Below are 24,567 nucleotides of genomic sequence, written 5' to 3'. Positions count from 1 at the left end.
AGTATTTTTACTTCCAGCAAAGTGTTTGCATAAGGGCTACTATCACTTTTTGTTGATGAACCACAGTGCTGCCCACAAGGGAATGAAGCTGCTCATTTCCCCAGGTCCATCCATGCATTCAGACTTCTGCCTGGATATCATGTTAAACCTACAGCTCCAATTACAGCAGAGAAGCACAATGGTGTGTTTCAAATGCAGTACCTAAGGTTTTAGAAAAACACCAATAGAGACTACTTTGCAAAACACTTTATGCAAAAATGGACTAATACTGTAGCAGGTCCCCTGGGGGTCATGGCCTACAAAGGGCATTCTTTTGCTTTCATTCTATCTCCATATTTCCACTTTCATTCCCATTTCTTTGCCTGATTTCCAGACTCTATTGGGCTTGTTCCAGCATTCAGCAATGACTCAGAGTTTCTAAGGAGCTGCTGATCCACCAGAGATGCAGAGGTACAAATCTACATCAAGCCATACAACCTTTTTTTCCCCAATCTCTTCTACACGTTACTTCTCCATTCTCCAATACAGCCCTTAGAGATTTCTCACAACTTCTCATTTTCAAGAATTTTCCCCATTAATTTTAGTTGTCAAGATATAAGAGTTTCAAGTATAAAAATCTCCTTCTCCCATGCACTCCCCCCCTCCCCCACCACCACCATGAATTACAATCCATAGCTCAGGTAAATTGCTCTGTAGGAAAGATATTTGTCTCCATTTATTTTGTCTTTTTATTGACTTTATGTCTTTTAAGTCTTGAATAATGCTCATTGAGAAAATTGGAAAATACTTTTAGAAAGCAAGAGGAAAAGAAATCTACAGAGCAGAAACCCACAAATTATTTTTTTTTTAATTTTGATGTGGGACTTTCAAATTTGGCTTTTAACCTGCAAATAGTGTACAAAGAGAAAAATGTACATATACATTTAGCTTTTTAAAATTAAAAGGAATATGCACAGATCAATTACCAACAATACAAAAAGTATACATTGAAAGTAAACATTTTTCTCCTATCCAACACCCCTACTCCTGTTTCCCAGAGGCAAATATTGTTTGTACTTGGGTCTGTGGCTCACACAATGTTCCCTGGCATACAGAAGTATAGTATAGTCACTTTTAAATAAGCTTACTCTCATACTATGCATACAATTTTATCTGCCTTTTCACTTAGTTTTTAAATTTTCTCTTAAATATTTTCAGAAAAAAATTGACTTTTATTAATTGCATATTATTTATTCATTCATCCAAAAATATTTATTGACCATCTATTATGTCACATGTATTGTTCCTTCCACTTGTAATATTACTGTGAGCAAAACGGGAACAATTGCTACCTCCTGCTAGGGATAGCAGGAATCCCTAATTGCACATTTTAGGGTGTTTCCAACTTTCCACATCGTAAGTATAAATCTTTGTGTGTTTATAATTATTTACTTAGGATCTATCTCTAGAAATTTTTTTTTTTTGCATAAATAGTTTGGACCTTTTTAAGTTTTTTTTTTTAACAATTTGAAAATTATTTTTATTTAGCATCTTTGATGAATCTGCAACCAATGCTCCCACTTGACCTAAGGATGGAGCCCCTAATGTCCAGCTTCCCTCCTCAGTTCTTCCACTATTCGCTCCCATTCCGTCCTTAAGCTTTTTTTTTTTACAAAAATACCAAATTACCTTCCAAAAGGCTTATAGAATTTATATCACATATTACAAATAAGCATGCATGACCATTTCAATAGTCTCTGACAAACAGTATCTTCCTCTTATCAATTAGGATGAAATTCACCTTTGACCAAGCTAGCAGAATAGAAGTGTACAGGCCATTCTAGATGTGTAACTAAAAAAACTCAACCAACCAACCAACCAAACCTGTTAGTGTTCAGCCTCAGTACATTTGTATTCAATGTTAGAAATCTAAGCCTTCTCTTAATCATCATTTCTCAAGAGCATCCCTAAAAACTTCAGATACTCCTTATATACAAAGACTATTAAAAAATAATACAAATAAAGTAAGAAGAAGGAAACAAAATATCTCAGCCAAAATTAAGTCATTCTCATATTTTGGGAAAAATAGAAACCTGGCTGACTCCTACAAGCAGTGATTCATTAATACTAATTGGTGCTTTTTTTCCATGCAAGGGAGAAAATGGTTTCAGATCCTAATCAGTCCTCATTACAGTAACAGCAGGCTGCATTTAATCTGCTACTCAACTTTTCAGTTACAGAATCAGTTGACCTATAATTAAAAGACATTTAGGTCTTGGGGGGAAAGAAAAACAATTCATAATGACAAACAGATAGCAATGATTTAAAACCCTGCCTCGCCCCCGTCTGCCCACCTTCTGCAATCCTGTTGTCAACCTGATTCAAATCTGTTCAGGGAAATGGAAAAATTATTTCTTCCCCACTCTAAAGTTAAAGTAGAAAAATAAGCATGTGGTGTTCAGAATTGCACACATATCCAACTGTGGTATACTGGAATTACACTTTTTATATTTAATATCAAATTTTTCTTACGTACAAAAGTAGTACATATTTATATTAGACTTTCTAAAAAACATTAAAGATATAAAAAGAAGTTAAAAATCTTGCCACAGGAGATAACCACTATTAACAGTCCTTTGTGTTTCGTTTCACTCTCCTCTCTATATTTACACTTATTTTTAGTAAACATATACATGTAGTTTTGTTGATGGATAGAAAATTGACCAGAGACAGGGCTGAGAGTTGATCTAAGCATATAGGCTCTCTTTCAGCCAGATTGCCTGGAACAGAATCCTGCCTGTTCCTCTTTCTACATTTGTGCCTTGGGGCAAGTTACTCAACATCTGGAAGCCTCAGTTTCCTTACCTCCACAACGGTGCTAAAAATAGCATATACTTCTTGAGGTAATTTTTGAGATCAAATAAGTGTATGACATGTAATAAGTATTCAATAAATGTCAGTTAGTAAACCTTTTTAACCTATTTTTCCCATTTAAACTTATTGTCTCTGTAACTAAAAAGTGTCAAAAACCTCATCTTAAATAGTTCTATGATATTTTATTACCTGGGTGTACTATGTTCCAGAATTCTCTTATTATTGGGCATTGAGATAGCTTCCTATTTTCTACCATTGCGAATAATACTGTTGTCAACTCCTTTTGCTATTATCTCTGATTATTTATAAGGAGACTTGTTTAGATTTTTAAATACTGAGTCAAAAGCACTAAACTTTTAAAGCTCCTTGGCACATAGTCTCTCAATTGACTCTCAAAAGTTTGCAAGGCTTCCCTCCCTCCCTCAAGAAGGGCATGGCTATCTCCGGTCAATGACACATTTACCAACATGGGTTACTCTCATATTTTCAAAATTTGTTTTAAAGATTTTATTTTTTTTATTCATGAGAGACAGAGAGAGAGGCAGAGACATAAGTAGAGAGAGAAGCAGGATCCCTGTGGGGAGCCCAATGCAGGACTTGATCCCATGACTTGAGGATCATGACCTGAGCCAAAGACAGACGCTCAACTACTGAGCCATCCAAGTGTCCTATATTCTCAAAATTTTAATTGATTGGATATGTGAGAAAATGAATCTCACTGTTCATTCAATTGGAAGTTATTATATTAAAGAAGCTGAACATTTCAAGTAACATTGAAGTCCATTTCTATCAATTATTTTGTGAATTGTTCATTCATGTTTTTTGCCCAATGTGTGTGGGGGAAGGTACTATGCCTTAACCTATTGATTGGATTTTAAAGAATACTTCTATTTTTAAATTAAATATTATAAATAGTTCTTTTTGTACTTTTTGTCTTTAAACTTTGATTTTGGTCTTTTTGAAGTACTGAATTTTAAATTTTCAGGCAGTTCAAACCTTCCATTTTTTCTTTCCTGGTTTCTCATTATTTTACATATTTAATATTTAGATAGTATTTTTCATCAAACTTTTTAAACCACTCATCAAAAACAATATGCTGTGTTGATTTGTATCTCATAATAAGTATAACAATGACAAAATTCTCATTTTATTTTATTTTTTTTTAATATTTTATTTTTTTATTTATTTATGAGAGACACACAGAGAGAGGCAGAAATAGGCAGAGGGAGAAGTAGGCTCCCTGCAGGAAGCCTGATGCCAGACTCAATCCCAGGACGCCAGGATCGTGACCTGAGCTGAAGGCAAATGCTCAACCACTGACCCAGGTGTCCAGAAATTCTCATTTTAATATAAACAAGAAATATTTTTTAGTAAGTGGATCCTTGCCAAGACTGATCCAGAATTTCTCTGATCACATATCTTCAGGCTGTAGACACATGATGGCAGCTAATTTGAATAAATTATGCCAATTGCCAAAGATGAATTTCTCTTTTGAGAATTTTTACAATAAAGAGTTCTAGGGATTTATTTTTCTAATAATCCTGGGTATGAAGTTGATGAATATATGATTTAGAACAGACTGTGAATCAAAGAATAACCTAGATTAAAAACAAAGATCAACAAAAAAAAAATCAAACCAAAACAAAACAAAAAACAAAGTCTACTTGTGAGCACCCATAGATTTGCAGTAGCTTCATGGAATGAGGTGCTTAGTATAAGTACTTTAAGGCTTAGCAAGAGCTCAATGGGAAAAAGGACAGTGACTGGCTGACTTGTAAAGTCTGTCTGGAGGTGTGAGTAAAAGAGCAATGTGTGTGCAGAATGGATGCCCTAGAATTGGTTTCCCTGAGGGTCTGTTCTATGTCTATGACTTTATAAAGAAAGTTGTTTTGTTTTATTTTTAATGAACTCATGCTTTTAAAAATCCTAGTCAAAGCCAACCAAACAAACAAATAAAAATTTCTCAGGGAGCTATAATCATCTCCTACCAGCACTGGAATACTCAAAATGTGCCTTTTAGAGAGGAACACACTTCACTAAGCCTCCTTATGAATTCTTTTCAGGTTTTATTAAAATACGATCTCCTTTACTTGGAGTGCTAACCTGTGTCAAATTGCCAATTGCAGTTTCCCAATTGACTTTAGTAGCTGTTTAAGGGGTTGTTAGATTATAGATCCTATTTCAAAATGATTCTATGTGGGTCTAGGATACATCTACTTAAAAAACAGGTATGAACACATCTCTGAATTAAGGGGAGTCAGGAAAAAAAGACTAGTGTTGAAAGGAGCCTTGAAATCATCAAGTCCAGCCAACTCAGGTGATGCTGAGGCCATTTTTACAATACCTCCACCAGGTAATGGTTTCACTGAGGCTTGAACACTACCATTCATGGGAGCTCTTATGCTGTCAGGAAACTTGGATTTGTTTAGCATCTGCCAATTTTCAGGTATTATGGCTAGATGCCTTAAACAGCAACCCTGCAAAGGTGATTTTCCCCTTTATTTACAGATGGGAAAATCAGAGAAAGTGGTTAAACAAATGAACCAGGATTTGAAATCAGATATATATGTAATTTTCTTTCTATGATGTCATAAGTCTTAGCCTTACCACAAACCCAAACCTCAAAATTTATGAAATAGACCTACTTGTTTAAGTACTTCTTTTAATAAATCAAAATAAATTTCACTAATTTGAATAAACTAAAGGGTAAATCAAGAGTGTTTCATAAAAAGTATCATTTTCCCCCTTTAGAAGCTCAGGGTGTGTCTCTATTTTACTTCTCAATATTCTCATTTGATCTATTAACACTGTAGCAAACTGAAATCTTAATTTGCTTACTTTAATGACTAGTCTAGATAATCTGAGTTGCTATTATGATTGCCTACATAAAAGTTCCTAAAAGATTTTAAAAGCTTTTTGAACTTTTAAATAAATGAAACATGTTTAAAACTCACCTCAATACTATTCTTTTAATTAATTACCATGGAAAATTCTATGAAGACACAGAATAAATCAGTTTTTTACTGTTTCTTCACAAAGTAGAAATTAAATATTTTCCATCCCAGTTTAGCTGATAAATGCATTCTATGACATGCCCACGTGGTTTGTCCCTCTCTTTTACATTTTCTGAAATATTATAGTTTGGCCCATAGTTAGATATGAGCAGAAGGAAACTGGGCAGTAAGGCTTGTAATCACCAGTTCTAAAATGTAACTGCTTATCTGTAGTTAGCAAATGAAGACTTCCTACAAGTTATTTAGACCAAGATTTGCCAAGTTTAGAACCACTCAAATTTTGTTGGTTTTAAGTTCTGAACCAAACTTTAGTCACTGGGTTTATATGGTTTTTTCTCTCCTACTATTGGCAAAATAGGACTTTCTGTTTCTAAGAAAATCAGTAATAAAAATCTTCTTGGACATTTAAATTGCTTTACAAAACATTTTGATGAGTTAAGTACAAATGAAAAAGAAACATAAGGCTTACATTTCCCTTAAACACACAAGGGATTGTAAATAAAGGGAAAATGTTCATGGAAACATGTTTGGGAATATGCTCAAACTTTGAAAAATAGTTGGGGACATTAGATGAGCCCAAGTGCAGCTGGGTCTTGCTCATCCATGACTCTTTTTTAAAGGTAATGAATTATAAATAAAAACATATATTAATAATTCACATAAGGATGATAGCAGTGGAAGAGAAAAATCCCTCTGCATTAGTCATACAGCTGGAAAAATTCTAAGACAGACTTGAAAAAATAAAACATGAGAAAACTGCAAAGTTTCATCTCTCACATAACACAGATGCTTTTCCTATAAAACAAAACAGAATTACAAAATCCAGATGATTAAAATGTTGAGGATTAACTGGGTATCAGGTATGATTGTCAAATTGAATTGGCTCCTATTCTCAAGTGTCCCTATCTGTACACGAGAACTTTTCTCATTGAAATATATGAGAGTTAACACACACAAACACACGCACGCACGCACACACACATTTATATCCAGACTTTAAGATCTTTAGGGAAAATACAATTAAAAATTCTCAAAATGTACCTGTGTTATTAAAAAAGTAATAAAGAAAATGATGTCTGGATCTTATCCACAGATGTTTTTCACACTTGAGTCAATGCAGGATTCATGCTTTCATGCAACTGTAGGCTTGTTAACTTATAAAGATCAATGAGATCAAAAGATCACATTGGTGATTCTTAAATCAGGATTCCAAGTCCATAGGCTGCAGGGATTTGGAGTGACCTATACTTTTGAGAGGTCTATAAGGGAATTCAGTGAATCAGTATTATCAAATATCATGTACAAAAGCTCCTTCAAGTTCCTTCCTACAATAAAACACAGCCTTACTAACTGGCACGTATGTGGCTCATTCACTCTTGCCTTCACTACCTCAATATATAATTATTGTACACTTACTACGGGTGCTAAGCACAATGTGAGCTAGGCACTACAAAAATACAGAGTATGTTCCCTGTGGTATAATAAAAAATACATTTGGTCTTTGTCCCCAGTTCTTGACCCAGAGTTCCTAAAACCCTTGGAATTTCCTGAGAGATAGAAATACCTTTAATTATTCATAACAAGCTCCTGTTTATCATACCTGAGTTTATGCTGAAGGTGACTCACGGTGGGCTCCTAAAGAGTTTCCAGGGAGGGACTGGCCACCCTATAAATAATACCAAGCACCTGATTGGAGGTTGGATAAAAACTGAAATAATAAGGCTCAAGGAGCCTCCATGATAGTGAACACATCAATGTGCTGGAAGAGTAGCATGCCTGGAGAAGGCAAAGAAGCTCTGTCCCCAGCACCATCTTTCTCTTGGCTGTATCTTTTATGATAAAATTGTAATCATAAGTTTAGAACTTTTGGTGAGTTTCATGAATGGTTCTAGAGAAGAGGGGTCATGAGTTCCTTTGACTTTGTAGTCAGGGCAATTGGTCAGAATTACAAATAGCTGGAGGATCCAGAACTTGTAGTTGGTGTCTCAAAGGGGGACAGTCTTATAGTGCTGAGCCCCTTAATTGTGGGGTCTATGCTAACTCCAGGTAGCTGTATACAACATAGTATTATTTTCAGAATTGAACTGATTTGTTGGACACCAAATTGGTGTCCAAAAATTGTCTTTGGAGAGTTTCCAGCTTAGTGGAAGAAATTGCTAGATGAAATTAATTTTTTTGTTCTGAAAATCAAAACTTGCCCAAATAGTCTCTGGTTGAAACAAAAAGCTTAAATAATACCAAACAATCATGAGAGATGAACAAGAAGGAATAAAGAAGGACAGATCCAGAAGGATTCACAAGGAAATTCAATCTAACTTTTACAGAACAGAACATCTCAATTCTACTTAACTATTCCAAAGGACAGAAAAAGAGGAAAATCTTCCAAATTCATTTTATAGAATGAAAAGAAAATTGATTTCAAAAATATGACAAAGATTGGATTAAAAAAGAAAACTAAAAACCAATATCATGTATGACTATCAATGCAAAAACCTAACAATAATATTAGCACACAGCAACAAGGAATACATCAGAAATAATGCTTCATATTCTAGGAGGGTTCACTCCAGGAAAGCAAGGATGATTTGAAATCAGAAAATCCATTAGTGTAATCTGTTACACCAATAGAGATGGAGATCACATCATTCAATGAAGAAAAGGCATTTCACAAAAATTCAGTACTCATTCATGTTAAAAACACCCAATTATTTCTCTATATATCAATGCAAAATACATAATGACTTTAACATGAACACTCATTTATGGTTTAAAAATATCCAATTATATACACAAATGCAATTCATTTATGGTTTAAAAATATCCAATTATATACACAAATGCAATACATATAATATATTCATATAAATGGAAGATATATGAATTTAACATGAATGAGTTTATTTGTGTGTGGGTTTGTGTGTATTTCAGTCCGAAGACTAGCATCTTATTTAATACAAAAACACTAGAGCCTTTGCCAAGAAAGTTAGGAAAAGATAAGGATGTCTATTACATTGATTTCTATTTAATGTTGTGTAGATGTAATGGCCAATGCAAACAGACAAAAGAAGGCAGTGCTAAGCATAAGGACTAGACAAGAAGAAAAACAATTATTTCTGCTTCTAGGTGCCATGACTACACACATCTGGAGAACCTAAATCACTTGAAAATGAATGCAAACTAAATAATCTAGTAAATCAGAGAGTTATAAAATTAGAGAAATCAATAGCCTCCATAGATTAAAACATAAACATGAAAGACGATATAATGGAAGAGAAGCTCCATTTGTAATAGTAAAAATAAGAAAAAATAAGATACTTAGGCATAAACTTAACAAGAAAGACTCACATTTTATATAGTTAATACACTATAAAGTACTAGGAAGAACATAAATTAGACTTGAAATGGAAGGATTAAATATAGTCTTGAATCATAATATGCATCATAAAGACAGAAATTCTTCCTAAATTTAAAATTAACACAACTTTAATAAACACACTGTCAAGTTTTTTCCCTTCCTTGGGGCTAGAAAAATAAAATATAAAGTTTATTAGAAAGAATAAAAAACAAGAATGGTTAGGAAATCCCTACAAAAAAAAAAAAAAAAGAAAGAAAGAAAGAAAGAAAGAAAGAAAGAAAGAAAGAAAGAAAGAAAGAAACGAAGACTAGCTCAATCAAATACGAAGGTATACTACAGAACCTTCATAGTGAAAATAGCGTGCTATTGGTACCTAAATACACAGACCAGTGGAATGGATAGAACAATACATTGGTCCAATTGTACATACCAGGTTATTATATGATAAAGTCAGCATCGCAAATTACTGATTATAAGGTACTTTATATAAACTGTGTTGGGATAACTGGATAGTCACATGGGAAAAATAAAATTAGATTCTTCTTTTTTTTTTTAAAAAAAGAAGGAAAAACATTTTTTTTTATCTGTAGCATAGTTCTGATTGGGTTAAGTGATATCACTATTGACCTTAAAAACCATAAAGGCTTTAAGTGTTTCTTGTGCACAATAGATCCTCTAAGATGATTCTGGCCGTTATGTGGGAGTAAAGAAAGAGTAAAAGAAAACAAAATGGAGAGTACTACACTAATCCATTTGAGAGCGATGCAGTATAAAGGGAATCAGAAGAGGACATTTTGAAGTCAGAGCCAAAAGGATTTGATGTGAGTTTCTTCAGGATAATAGTATTTATATTGCAGGATTTTTTGATATTTAAGTAAGCTAATGCTTGCAAAATTCTAGTATTATGATCCATAAATGGCAGTCTTACTGTTGGATTCTAGTTCCTCTGAAATACCCAAATGATCTGTGTATATGACTCCCAATGGATTAGCCTAATATAAATGTGTATTAGCACCAGGGTGGCTCAGTGGGTTAAGTGTCTGCCTTTGGCTCAGGTAATGATCCCTGGGTCATGAGATGGAGTCCCACGTGGCATGGGGCTCCCTGCTCAGTGGGGAGCCTACTTCTCCCTCTGCCTCTGCAGCTCCCCCTGCTTGTCACTGCCAAATAAATAAATAAAATATTTTTAAAAAATAAATATATTTTTCTTTACTTTTTGAAAAATCAGTTTACTTAGATCCCCTTACGATTTTTTTTTAGTTTGGTTTTTTTAAATGAACTTTTAAAATTTTTATTACTGATTTAGATTTACAGGAGAATTCCAAAAATAGTACACAGGGTTCCTATGTATACTCCGCAACCTGTTTTGTTTATTGTTAACATTTTACATTGTTGTGCATTTATTACAATTAATGAATCCATATTAACACATCATTATTAACTGAAGTCTATTAACTTTATTCAGCTTTCCTTTGTTTGGCGTAATGTTGTTCTTTTCTATTCCAGGATCCTAGGCTACTACGTTATATTGAGTTGTCATATCTCTCCAGGCTCTTGGAGTTTCTGAGACTTTCCTTGCTTTTACAACCTTGACAATTTTGAGAAGTACTGGTCAGATATTTGGAGAATGTCTCAATCAGAATTTGTCTGATGGTTTTCTCAGGCTAAGCCTGAGGCTATGTGGTTTAGGGAGGAAGACCACAGAGGTGAAGTGCCATTTTCATTACAGCATATCAAGGATACATATTATTAATATAACTTGTCACTGTTGATATTAATTTTGACCACCTGGCTGAAGGAAAGTGTCAGGTTTCTTCACTGTAGTCTTTTTTTTCCTCCTTTTCATTCTGTTCTTTTAGAAAAAATGCACTAGGTTCAACCCACACTTAAAAAGTGAGGAATTAAATTGCACCTCCTCGAGGTCAAAGTAGCTATATAAATTATTTAGAATTATTGTATATGGGAAACTCATTTAGTCTCTCCAATTTTGTATTTCTTCAATCATTTATATCAACACAGATATTTGGTTTATGCCTTGGATTGGAATTCAATATTTTTTTTTATTATGTTGCTTAAATTGTTTCACTGGCAACTCTATCACTTGTGGTCCTTTGAAACACCCCTGTCATTGTAGGATTTTTTTTTTGGCACTTCCTTATTTTTTGGCCCTATTAGATGCTCCAGACTTGTCTTGTATATTTCCTGCCCCAGTTCTAGAATCAGTCATTTCACCATGGAATTCTGGTCCCTTTCACTGGAGAATGCTATTAGAAAAGAATACACAGTTGCTAGCTGGTGTGCTACTTGCTACTAAGGTGTCATTGCTTCTAGGTTCTCACTGCTGATACTGTCAGAAAATATACGGGTATATATACCAACCTGTATGTAGACACACATCTATAAAAACTTCTATGTGTAAGCATTTGTATCTACTTTAAGCTAATATAAGTTCATATGACATCTCCAACTTTAATCCATTGCCACATGGATGATTCTAATCTCATTCCTTTGTTTATTTTTATGGTCATATTCCAACAGTGAGAAATCTGGCTCCTACCATCTGTCAACCAGTTAATAAACTATTCAATTACAAGTATTCATGCAAAATAGTATTAGAACTCTTCATTTTTCCTCCATGGAATATAATTTTATTAGCTAGAGTACAATGCTTTATACAGTTTCTTTTGCCCTATTTTTATGGACTCTACATCTTTTTTCCCCACCCCCTTCTGTTGAGTTAGTTTTATACATTTATAATACAATTAGATTGTTTCATCACATTCTCCAATCCGATGTTGGATTCCACCAACCTATCAAATGATTCTTTGAGAATCTGCATACACTACCTTAGAAGAGCCCTTACATTTTACACAGGTTTAAAGCTTGTCATTAATTTTGAAAAGTTTTCAGCCATTATTATATCAAATATATATTTTTTTCTGTTCTATCTTCTTTTGCTATTTTAGCAATAGAGGTTATGCGTTTGAATTGAAAGTCTTGGATGTTCTATTTTTCCTTTCTTTCCCTTGTTTTTTTCTTTCTTGTATTTTAATTTGGGTATTATCTATAGGCTTATCTTCAAGGTCACTGATTCTTTGATTATGTACAGTCTATTTATGAGCTCATCAAAGGCATTCTTCATTTCTGCTAAAATGTTCTGATTTCTTGCATATCCTTTTGATTTTTTCCTTACAGTTTCCACCTTTCTGCTTCATTGCTTATCTGTTCTTGCATATTATCAACTTTTTCCATTAGATCCTTCACCATATTAATATTATTTTACTACAGTCTTGAAAACTGCTACATCTGTTTCCTATCCTAGTATGGTTATGATGCTTGCTTTCTCTTCAGATTGATTATTTTTCTTCTTTTGGCATGATTACATATATTTTTTTGAGAGCTGGATATATTGTATCAAGTAATGGGGACTGTTGCTAACAGGCCCTTAGTGTGAGGATTTATGTTAATCTGGGTAGGAGTTGGGCTATGCCTAGTGTTTGCTGAAGCTTCCAGAGGTTTTGTATTTTTCTAATGTCCTTGTTGTAGTCTTCTCTCTTGATTTTGGGCTTCCCTAAATACTCCTCTTCAGAGAAGAATCTGTATCTTGCAGCCATTTCAGCTATAACTGACTGTATTTGACTGCAGTTCTGTTGGGCTAGTGGTAATATATGGGATAGGAAAAGTATGACATAGTTTTATGATCAGGTCTCAGTCTATTGGTAGATTTTATCACAGATTGTGACAACAGTCTGCACAAATGTTACCTAATGATATATTTTTTTTCTTTTTCCATTTAGGTGAGAGACAGATGATGAAGTCTGAACGGGAAGGATGCCCTTCAATAAGGTAGAGTAAGATTCTACTAAAGTCCTGTCCTCTAAAGACTTAGCCCATTCTCATGGAGAACTCTCTGAGCATATCTACAAAATTACGCTTTCCTTTCTATGGGAGGATCTTTCTCAAATCTTCAATATGAGAATGTGGTATGAGTTCCTGGACTTTTAAGCCACAACAGTGATGAATTTAACAATTCATCAAAATTACTATTTAAGTATTCCTACCACTTTATGGCTCCAGTGGCTCTTCTCTGAATAAACAGAATTCAGATGTAACTCTATGAAATGCCCTGTATTTCTAGATGTCCAGTGGCAGCTTGCCCGGCAACTTCAGTTCTGTGATAGGTCCCAAAAAAGTCATTGACTTCCAGTGTGTAGCCTTATTTGCTATAGTGAAGGGAGTGATGACCTCCAAGGTCTTTATATGATGGAGCTAAAACCAAAAGTCAGACTCATTTTTTATGCCATATACAAGAATAATTTGAAATTAAATAGAGATTTTTATGTAAAAAATAAAACCAATATTTAAAAATCAATCATTGGTGAATTTTTCTATAATTTTGGAGTAGGAAAAAATCTTCCAAACTATGAGTCAAAATTTGGAAGCAATAAGGATAAAATATGTGAATTTGATTGCTTTTTTGTATATAAAATGTCTTGCCATAATCAAAGTAAAAATACCATAATGAAATGAGAAAAATATTTATTAATTATATCAAATAGTTAATAATTATAATACACAAAAAAACTTTTGAAAATAGCAAAGAAAAAATTCTCACTGTCCTATAGAATAAATTAGCTAGCAAGGCAAGTAATTCATGTGAGAAAAAAAAAAAAGATATGTAAATGGCTCCTAATAATCGGAAAAGGTGACTAATCTCATTCAAAATAAGACAAATGCAAATTAAAACTATGCTGTGTTATCATTTCTCATTTAATTGGAAAACAACATCTAAAAATATGACAAAATACATTGTGAGACTATGGGAGAACATGAACATTCACATATTACTGGTATAAATGTTAAGTGATATATCTCCTGAGATGGGGGGTTGGCATATTTAACAAATTATAATATATGTGTTTATCTGTTATTTTGGAAATCCCTGTTTATGATCTTCCTCATATTTAGTGGCAAAACTGTGAAAATATATATGAACGATGTTTATTGCTACCTGAATTTCTTCTTTCTTCCAAAAATATTTTACTTATCAAATGTTGACCCTGTCCCCAACTTGACCCCAGCTGATGATTGCTCAAGGCAGTTTCTTACCACTTATTCTCTGACAGGTGAGTCAGAGAAGAAGACAGAAGGTGCTCTGATTGACTGAAAAACCTTATGTCCTTTGCAGAGAAACCATGCAAAAAGAGTATCATCTCAGGACCTCTTGGAAAGAATATATATAAACATCATTTATTAGAAAAAAAGAAGAAACTTAATTCAAATAAAAACATCCACTACAGTCAAGACGGTTAAAAAAGAGAGTCACCTAGGTGGCTCAGCCAATCTGCCTTTGGCTCAGGTCCTGATCCTGGGGTCCTGGGATCGAGTCCTAAATCAGGCTCCCTGCAGGAAGCCTGCTTCTCCCTCTGCCTATGTCTCTGCCTCTATGTGTGTCTCTTATGAATAAATAAATAATTTATTTTAAAAAAGGATTAAAGAAGATATGATATCCTGAAAGACGAAAACATTCCATTATGGGAAAATAAGATGGTAGTACATGTACATTTGGAGAGGAAAATTTTCCCTTCTGAAGAACCTTTCATGCATGGCAATTAAAACTGTTCCCAGCAAAAGAATATGAAAGGAGTCTTCCAGCAAGTGAACATTTCTCTCTGATCTTAAAAATAAATTGAAGGTCACTCCAAGTGTTTGATGTCAAGGAATTTTCTTATTTTTTACTGTTTGGGTAAGAATGTTAGCAGAGGTTTGGGGGAGGCTGAACTAGGGACTTCCAGTTGACTATGTATCCCAGAAACTTTCTCTATTCATTCTGAACAGTATCTGCAGGTGAAAGAAGACAGCTTGGTTCAGTGGGAAACATGGATAAGAATCAGTGTCAGTGGTCTTTGCCTTCTTTTTTTTTTTTTTTTAAGATTTTATTTATTCATTAGAGACAGAGAGAGAAAGAGAGGCAGAGACACAAGCAGAGGGAGAAGCAGGCTCCATGGAAGGAGCCTGACATGGGACTCAATCCCAGGACTCCGGGATCACATCCTGGGCTGAAGGCAGGTGCCAAACTGCTGAGCCACCCAGGGATCCCCTCTTTGCCTTCTGAATTACTTCCTCCTTGACACCTTTATTGTTTACTGAGGCTGGATCAGCACTGTGACTCTGTATATTCTAGAAACTTGGGTAAATAAGAATTGGTATCTTTTTTCTCTTTGGGTTAGTAGGAAAAGCTCTGAGGATGAGGAACTTTTGGCTAGCTTGTGTCTTGAGTATTGCCTCTATGAAATTAGAATCGTATAGTCCTTGCCATACCTATTGTCGAAGGTGTTGTGAGCATAAACTAAGATACTAATCATTTTGAGGGAAAAAAGTGAGACATTAAATATCTTTCTCTGGGATCCCTGGGTGGCGCAGCAGTTTGGCGCCTGCCTTTGGCCCAGGGCGCGATCCTGGAGACCCGGAATCGAATCCCACATCGGGCTCCCGGTGCATGGAGCCTGCTTCTCCCTCTGCCTATGTCTCTGCCTCTCTCTCTCTCTCTCTCTGTGACTATCATAAATAAATAAAATTTAAAAAATAAATAAATAAATATCCTTCTCTGGAATCTAGAATTTGGTATTAAAGCCATTTCTAGGAAGATGCTGAGCTCACAGTCCCAGATTAAGAAATTTAGTGAAAAAAAAAAAAATCACACATCAAAAAAAAACAAAAACAAAAACAAAAAAGGGGATGTCAAGATACATTTCTCTTCTCATAAATCTAAGTAATTCAATATTAAAATTCTGATCACTGGATGAGAAAAACACATGCTGAATCAACTATTTACTCTCATCAATGAGAAAAAAGTAAACTCAAATTTTCTGTACTCTTGACTATTTTCCCATTGCTTAAATAATAGATACTCATTTCTAGGCTCTGGCTTTGTTTGAGAATTTAATTATTCAGGACACACTGTAAAAAGGGAGTAAAGCACAAGAATTGTTGAACCAAAGCACGCAGCATGAAAACCCGCCTATTATATAACTATATTGAACTGAGAACAGCTGCCAATATCAGTAAAAATATCTGAAGTTTTTGAATAAGATTTATTATTCTCACACCTGTGATTTCATAACTTATTTGGTCTAATTGGGTAAAATGGGCTGTTTTGATTTCTTTTCATTTTTAATTTATTATAATTATTTCCATGCTTTGACTCCAAAAAAAATATTTTAAGGTATGAGTAAATTCAACTATTCTTGTTGTCCTCAAAGAAATTAAAGTACATTCTTCAAAAAGCATTCATTTATTAATTTTTGTGACCTTTTCAGAAAACATAATTAGTTATAAGGAGTATCACCTATTACCAAAATTGAAACCTCAGTTTTAAGCATTTATGTTATTTCCAGGATCACTTATTTATCAATATTTATTCAATAATCAAGTCAATATTCAGGCAACGAGGTAACAAATACCTCAATTTAAGATCTTAAGGCTATGAGATTTTCTCAAGGTAATATGATAATTTACTGACAAAATATGGCTGAGTTTTCGAATGCGAATCTTTCTTTATCCCTTATCCATCTGCAACCACCATATCTAAACTTAAGACAAGTTTAATAGTCAACCATATGACTATACTCTCCATATTTCTTTTTATTTTCTCTTGATTTTCTCCTTTAGAATCCAGTTATAACATGGAGACTATATCTCATAGTTTTCTCTTGAATGGGACTCTTCAAGTCTTTCCATTTTCCTGGTTTGGTTTTTAAAGTAAGACTTTAAAATTTTTCATGTATCAAATAATGTTTTAGTTCTTTCTTGTTTTTTTTTTCTATATACCAGGATTTTCTTTCATAATATACTTTTCAGTTTTTTTTTATTTTGTTTTTACTGTTTTTGTTTTGTTTCTACTTGTGTGTGTGCATTTTCTAGTAGAGAAAAAAAAAGAGGTGTAAATTTAAAGTGCATGGCTGTGAAGACTCAGTTTATAGAGATGTAGAAGGGAGAGATTATTAATCAAGAAGGATGATATTTTGTATGACTGTAGACTCTCATGTTCTTAAAACTAATAAACCTAATGTTAGCTAGACAGAAAGTGGTGGGGACAGATTTAAAATCTCAGTTTTCAGAACAGTCCAAAGTGGGGCTCTTAACTACATTGCTGTGCTATTTCCAGTTTGGGGAAGCAAGGTTGAATGAATGCTGCTAATATTTTTAAATAAAATGTGCCCAATAGTGTGTTTGTCTCTATCTCTGGGCTCAAGTATGTGATATGCTTTCAGGGTGTAAGCCAATTTCCTTCTTGGTTATGAGGCAAATATTTTCTTGACTCTCTCTCAGCCCTTATCATTGGAAACAAACATGCCTAGACATGGGTGAGTTGTAAAGGTAAAAGAATGGGGTTAATAATGTAACAAAATTATAGTCCCAAAGTTCAGATCAGGGGCCTGTAGAGGGACAAAAATCATCTACCATCAATTAGGCTATTTAGAATCTAACTTTTTTTTTTTTTTTGCTTAGATCCATAAAATTATCACAATGATACCTATCTCATTGAAAAGAAAAATAAGATAGTAAGTACTGAGTAGAAAAGCTGAAGAAATAAAAGAAATAAAAGAATAAAACAATCAGCTGAAGAAATAAAACCTTCTTATCTGGTTTCTTTATATTGTATGGAGATCCCCAGGGAAATGACTACTGTGGCTCTAGTAGAATGAGAAAGCTTGAGAGTGGAGGGTGAGATAAGAATGACAATGAATATTGTCTGCAAGACAGGTATATGACAGTTGAAAATATAAGCAACGTTTTGAAAAATTCAAGAAAATAATATGGACATATAAATAATCCAATGATCCTCTTACATTTTTAAGTATTTTTAAAGTATTTATTCATGATTCATTTGGCAACAACACTGGGTTGAGAGAAAAGAATTGAATGAAGGTTCTACTCTGTGCCTGAAACAGCAGTGGCACAGATAAACTATGGGAGGGGACATGAAGACCCATTTATCTCAGAAAAAAATAGACAAAAAATAATCTTGACTATTAAAAATCCCAATTCCTCTGTTGCAACATCTCTTAGTGCAAAATCTGTCCATTGGCTCCTCTTCATAGTAAAAAGAAGTTGAAATCTCCTCGTCTTCAAAGAAGTCCCTCTTTTGGTTTGCAACTCTCCCATTTTCCAACCCACAAATAATTCTTGTACTGTCTGTGTCCAAATTAGAATGGCCCTTATTAATTTTTCTGGGATCTTACCATCCTAAAGGGTATGCAACATATACTTTTGGTGAAAAGATACTACACCTAAATAAAGCCAGAATTCATTAACAGCTCAGCAATTTAATTTCATTTCCTCACCCTATACCAAAAGTTATAGTTATAAAAATTTAAGGTTCTCTTACTGAATAAAGTTTCCTTCCTAGTCACTGTTTACTTTGCACATAACCCGGAAAAGATTGTTGGCTGCAATTCTTGTGGTGTTACTAAAATATTTCTTTAACGTCCCAAGCTAATATAGTGTATATGAATAGATGACTAAGACAGAAGCTGAATTTTCATATTGTGCTTTATCCCATGGTATACAGGGATTAAAAATTTGGCAGATTTTTGTAAACACTGCACACACTACCCAGTGTAAGAGTTTTGCTTCCCTTTACCTACTCATATACAATTTCCCCACTGCTCCATATTTAATTAAATTTCCTAATTCAAACTCATGTTTGTTCCAAACCATAGAATTCCAGTTATAATTCAGTAATTTTGGTAAGAAAGTAGAACACATGGTCTACAAGCATATTTTCCATCAATTGCATTTGTCAACAGAAAAAGATGCAATTGAATAATACTTAAGTATTTACTATCTGAACCTGAAAATCTAATTCATTCTACTGAAGCTCTTCGAAACTGAAGCTCTAAGTAATTATTCATTTTGTTTGGTCCCAGTCTACACCTTTAAGAGGTTCCAAAATATTTCTGAAATAAAAGAATGACTTAGAAAATTCATGTGGGAATTAGTCACTGGAGGCTTTTAATCATGTCAAGGTGTTATGCTTCAGTGAATAAGATAAGTCTTGAACAAGTATCTAACATTTTGCTTCTGAGCTCTGTAAATCTTACAATAATTTTCCATCACCAGCTCTCAAATTTTACAGTCTTTGAGTTGAGAAAATAAAAGTGCTTTTGTAAACCGAAGGCAAACACAGAGAATTGCGGCATAAATAACTCAAGGGATTATCTTTGGATGCAAAGACTTGTTTCTAAATGATTTTTCAATAACTGGGCCTGATTTGTAACCTAAAAATGTCAATCTCTTTACCACATTAGTCTATCTGTTACATTTATGAGGGGAAAAAGGAGGATATCTTAACAATCTAGACTCTTAACAAATTTTGTGTATGTAAAGCTGATTCCTCTTTAGCAATGATACACATCTTTCATAAAAAGGACAAATTTTCTACATTCATTCAACAAATCCCCAACAATGGCTGAACTACACAACTTTCATAGAAACTTCCTGTATGGAACATTCCTTATTGTAGGGGGGTAAGGTCATACAATCAGGCAATAAATCAGTAAATAATTAATTATTCAACATAAGGAATGCTCTGAGGGAAACTAACAGGATCCTGAGGCTAAAAAAATATGAAGAGAAGGGGGAGGACCCACTTCCATCGACTAACCAGAGATTTCCTCTCCAGTGAGGTGACCAAAGCTATGACCTAGAAGATGAGTATTAGCCATATAAATAGCTTGAACAAGACTGTCTTAGGTACAAGAAATTGATTAATCAGATTTTTAAAAAGGATCTTATGTATTTATTCATGAGAGACACACAGAGGCAGAGACATAGGCAGAGGGAGAATCAGGCTCCCTGCAGGAAGCCTGATGCAGGACTCGATCCTAGGACTCCAGGATCCTGACCTGAGCTAGAGGTAGATGCTCAACTACTGAGCCACCCAGATGCCCCTGTTTATTCAGATTTTAAGGTAGGGAAGAGTGTGACATGCTCAAGGCATTAAGAAACATTAAAAACATGTGGGTAAGTATGATGAGCTAGGGATTAAGTATTAAAAGAATCAGTTAAAAAGCTAGTCAAAGGGTGTCTTGTAAAGATGGTGTATGGAATTCATGTTTTGACTCACTTCCTTCACCTCAAATACAAAGCAACAGTTAATAAAACAAGAAAAATAGGAGGAAAAAACCAAGGTGCTTCAAAGGAAAGATAAACATCTTCATGAATAGACATGAAACTCAACACCAAAGAAACAAACAATCCAATCATGAAATGGGCAAAAGACATGAACAGAAATCTCACAGAGGAAGACATAGACATGGCCAACACGCACATGAGAAAATGCTCTGCATCACTTGCCATCAGGGAAATACACATCAAAACCACAATGAGATACCACCTCACACCAGTGAGAATGGGTAAAATTAACAAGGCAGGAAACCACAAACGTTGGAGAGGCTGCAGAGAAAAGGGAACCCTCTTGCACTGTTGGTGGGAATGTGAAATGGTGCAGCCACTCTGGAAAATTGTGTGGAGGTTCCTCAAAGAGTTAAAAATAGACCTGCCCTACGACCCAGCAATTGCACTGCTGGGGATTTACCCCAAAGATACAGATGCAGTGAAACGCCGGGACACCTGCACCCCGATGTTTCTAGCAGCAATGTCCACAATAGCCAAACCGTGGAAGGAGCCTCGGTGTCCAATGAAAGATGAATGGATAAAGAAGATGTGGTCTATGTATACAATGGAATATTACTCAGCTATTAGAAATGACAAATACCCACCATTTGCTCCAACGTGGATGGAACTGGAGGGTATGATGCTGAGTGAAATAAGTCAATCGGAGAAGGACAAACATTATATGGTCTCATTCATTTGGGGAATATAAATAATAGTGAAAGGGAATATAAGGGAAGGGAGAAGAAATGTGTGAGAAATATCAGAAAAGGAGACAGAACATAAAGACTCCTAACTCTGGGAAACGAACTAGGGGTGATGGAAGGGGAGGAGGATGGGGGGTGGGGGTGAATGGGTGACGGGCACTGAGGGGTGCACTTGACGGGATGAGCACTGGGTGTTATTCTGTATGTTGTTAAATTGAACACCAATAAAAAATAAATTTATTTAAAAAAATTAAAATAAAATCATCTAGAAAAAAAAGAAAAAAAAAAAGAAATCCTGGTGAGTTTGGGTAAAGCCACATCAATTATGGACTCCAGGTCTGTTGTTTGGAAGTGATGACTGAGAATTTGGCTTTGTGAAGTAAAGAAGATTCAAAAGACTATGTACAAGCCACAATTGCTATTTGTTCATTGTCAATATATAGGAAAATGGTTAACTTTGGTATATGAAACTTGTATCCTACAACTTGGTTATAATTGCTTATTAATTCCTGGAACATTTTGTCGTTGTTGTTGTGGCTTTCAGATTTGGTATAGGGAAAATCATGTCATCTGAAAAAAAAAATCCTATCTTCATGCCCAACCTGCACACCTTTTATTTTCATTTCTTGTTTATTGCGTTAACTACAACTTGCAGTACATTGTTGAAAAGTAGTGTTGAGATGGAACATTCTTGCCTTGCTCATAATCTTAATGGGAAAATTTCAAGTTTCTCACCATTAAGAATGATTAGTCACAGGTGTTTGTGTGTGTGTGTATGTGTGTGTGTTTGTAGGTATTTTTTTTTAAATTTTTTATTTATTTATGATAGTCACAGAGAGAGAGAGGCAGAGACATAGGCAGAGGGAGAAGCAGGCTCCATGAACCGGGAGCCTGATGTGGGATTCGATCCCGGGTCTCCAGGATCGCGCCCTGGGCCAAAGGCAGGCGCCAAACCGCTGCGCCACCCAGGGATCCCTGTTTGTAGGTATTTTTTAACAAAATGAGAAAGTTCTTCTCTATTCCTAGTTTGCTGAGAGTTTTTATCATGAACGGGAGTTGAATTTTGCCAAGATTTTGTCTGTATTTATTGATATGATTTTGTATATTGCAATATTGATATATTTTTTCTTTAGCCTGTTGCTATGGAGGATTATATTTATTAATTTTAGAATGTTGAACCAGTCTTGTATATCTACAATAATCTCACTTGCTCATCATGTATATTCTATGTATTGTTTAATTCAATTTGCTATTTCATTAAAAGCTTTTTGTGTCATGCTAATGAGGTACATTGCTCTATAGTTTTCTTTTTTTTTTTTGTAATGTCTTTATTTGATCTTGTATTCAGGTGATGCTGGTCTCATAAATTAGTTAGATAATATTTTTTTCTGCTTTTGCCTCCTGGAAGCTATTATAGAGAATTCGTATAATGTTTTACATGTTTCACAAAACTTGCCAGTGAACCTATCTGGGACTGGTGCTTTCTACTTTGGAAGGTTCCTAATTTTTTATTCAATTTCTGTAATAGCTATAGCCCTATATATATAGTCTATTCCTTCTCTGTATGAATTTTGTCAGATTATGACTTTCAAGGAATTGGTCCATTTGATCTAGATTATCAATTTGTGGACATAGAATTATTCATAGTCTTCCACTATTATCCTTTTAATGTTCATGAGATCTATAATAACATTCCTTTTATTTCTGACATTAGTAATTTTTCTTCTCTCTTTTTTTAATTATCTTGACTAGAGGCTTATAATCTTATTTATCTTTTCAAAGAACCAGACTTTTGTTTTGTCAACTGTCTATATTGATTTTCTCTTTTCAAATTTATTGATTTCAATTGCGATTTTTATTATTTCTTTTCTTGTTTATACATTGGATTTAATGCGCCTTTCCTTTTCTATTCTACTAAGGTAGAAACTTAAATTATTGGTGCTCAATAGTTTTTCTTTTGCAATATATGCATTCAATACTATAATTTTCCTTTTAAAACCCTGTTTTCACTGCATCACATAAATGTTAAGTTGTATTTTTACTTTCATTTAGTTAAAAACATTTTCATTTACTCTGCAATTTCTTCTATGAACCATGTATTATTTAGAGGTATGCTGATTAATCTCCAAATTGTTTTTTTCCACTGTGGTTTATGAACCAAATGATTTTTCCTTTTTTGAATTTGTTAAGGTGTATTTTATGGTCCAGAATGTGGTCTAACTTGGAGAATGTTCCATGTGAGCTTGAAAGGAATGTGTAATTCTGCTGTTGAAGGAAGCAGTCTATAGATGCCCATTATAGCCAATTGTTTGATGATACTACTAGAGTTAACTATGCCCTCCCTGGTTTTCTGCCTGCCAGATCTGTTTTGTTTTTCTTTTAATAGAATGGTAATGAAGTCTCCAATTATGAAAATGGATTCATATATTTCTCTTTGCACTTCTATGAGGTTTTGCTTCATGTACTCTGACTCTGCTGTTAGAGGCATACATATTAAAGATCGCTGTATCTTCTTGGAGAATCATCCCCTTTTTCATTATGTAATGCTCCTCCTTATCTTTGTTACTTTTCCTTAATCTGAAGCCTGCTCTGTCTGAAGTTAGTATAGACACCTCACCTTTCCTTTGATAGTCTTAGTATGGTACACCTTTCACCATCCTTTTAATATTAATCTATATTTGATTTTATATTTCAAGTGTTTCTGGTAGACAACATTTAAGTGAGCCTTGTTTCTTTATCTGATCTGATAATGTCTGTCTTTAAATTAGTGTATTTAAGCCACTGACATTTAAAGTGATTATTGATATATTTGGATTAATATTTTCCATATTTGTTACAGTTTTCTGTTCACTAACTTTGTTCTTTCTTCCCATTTTTGTCCTCATTTCTTTCCCTGTCTTTTTTGGTTTTCACTGAGTTTTTATATGAGTCTATTTTCTTTCCTTTCTTAAATCAATTGTACTTCCTTTCTTTAAACTGTATTTCATTATTGCCCTAGAATTTGCAATATATATTTCAACTAACCCAAGTCTACTCTCAAGTAACAGCACCTCACCAAAAGTGCAAGTATCTTATAATAACAAAATATTCCTAACCCTTCTCTACTGTTCCTTGTATTATTACTTTCATTCATTTCACCCATACATGAGCTGTAATAACTCACATAACACAAAAGAACAATTACTTGTGATATGGAAGCATACATAATTGCATTTTTGCTATTATTATTTGAATATACTATTATGTTTTAGAAAATTTAAGAATGAAACATATGTTAGATCAATTAAGAATTTTAAAAAATGAAGTCTTATTTACTTATACTTATACCTTCTTTAATGCTCTTCCTTTCTTTATGTACATATGAGTTTCTGACCTATATCATTGTCCTTTCTGAGCATTTTCTTCTCTTTTCTTGCAAGACAGGCCTACTGGAAAATTCTCTCAATTTTTTAAGTAAGTC

Source organism: Canis lupus, chromosome 38 (genome assembly GCF_048164855.1).
Source record: "Canis lupus baileyi chromosome 38, mCanLup2.hap1, whole genome shotgun sequence".
NCBI lineage: Eukaryota > Metazoa > Chordata > Mammalia > Carnivora > Canidae > Canis > Canis lupus.
This window is presented reverse-complemented; position numbering follows the sequence as displayed.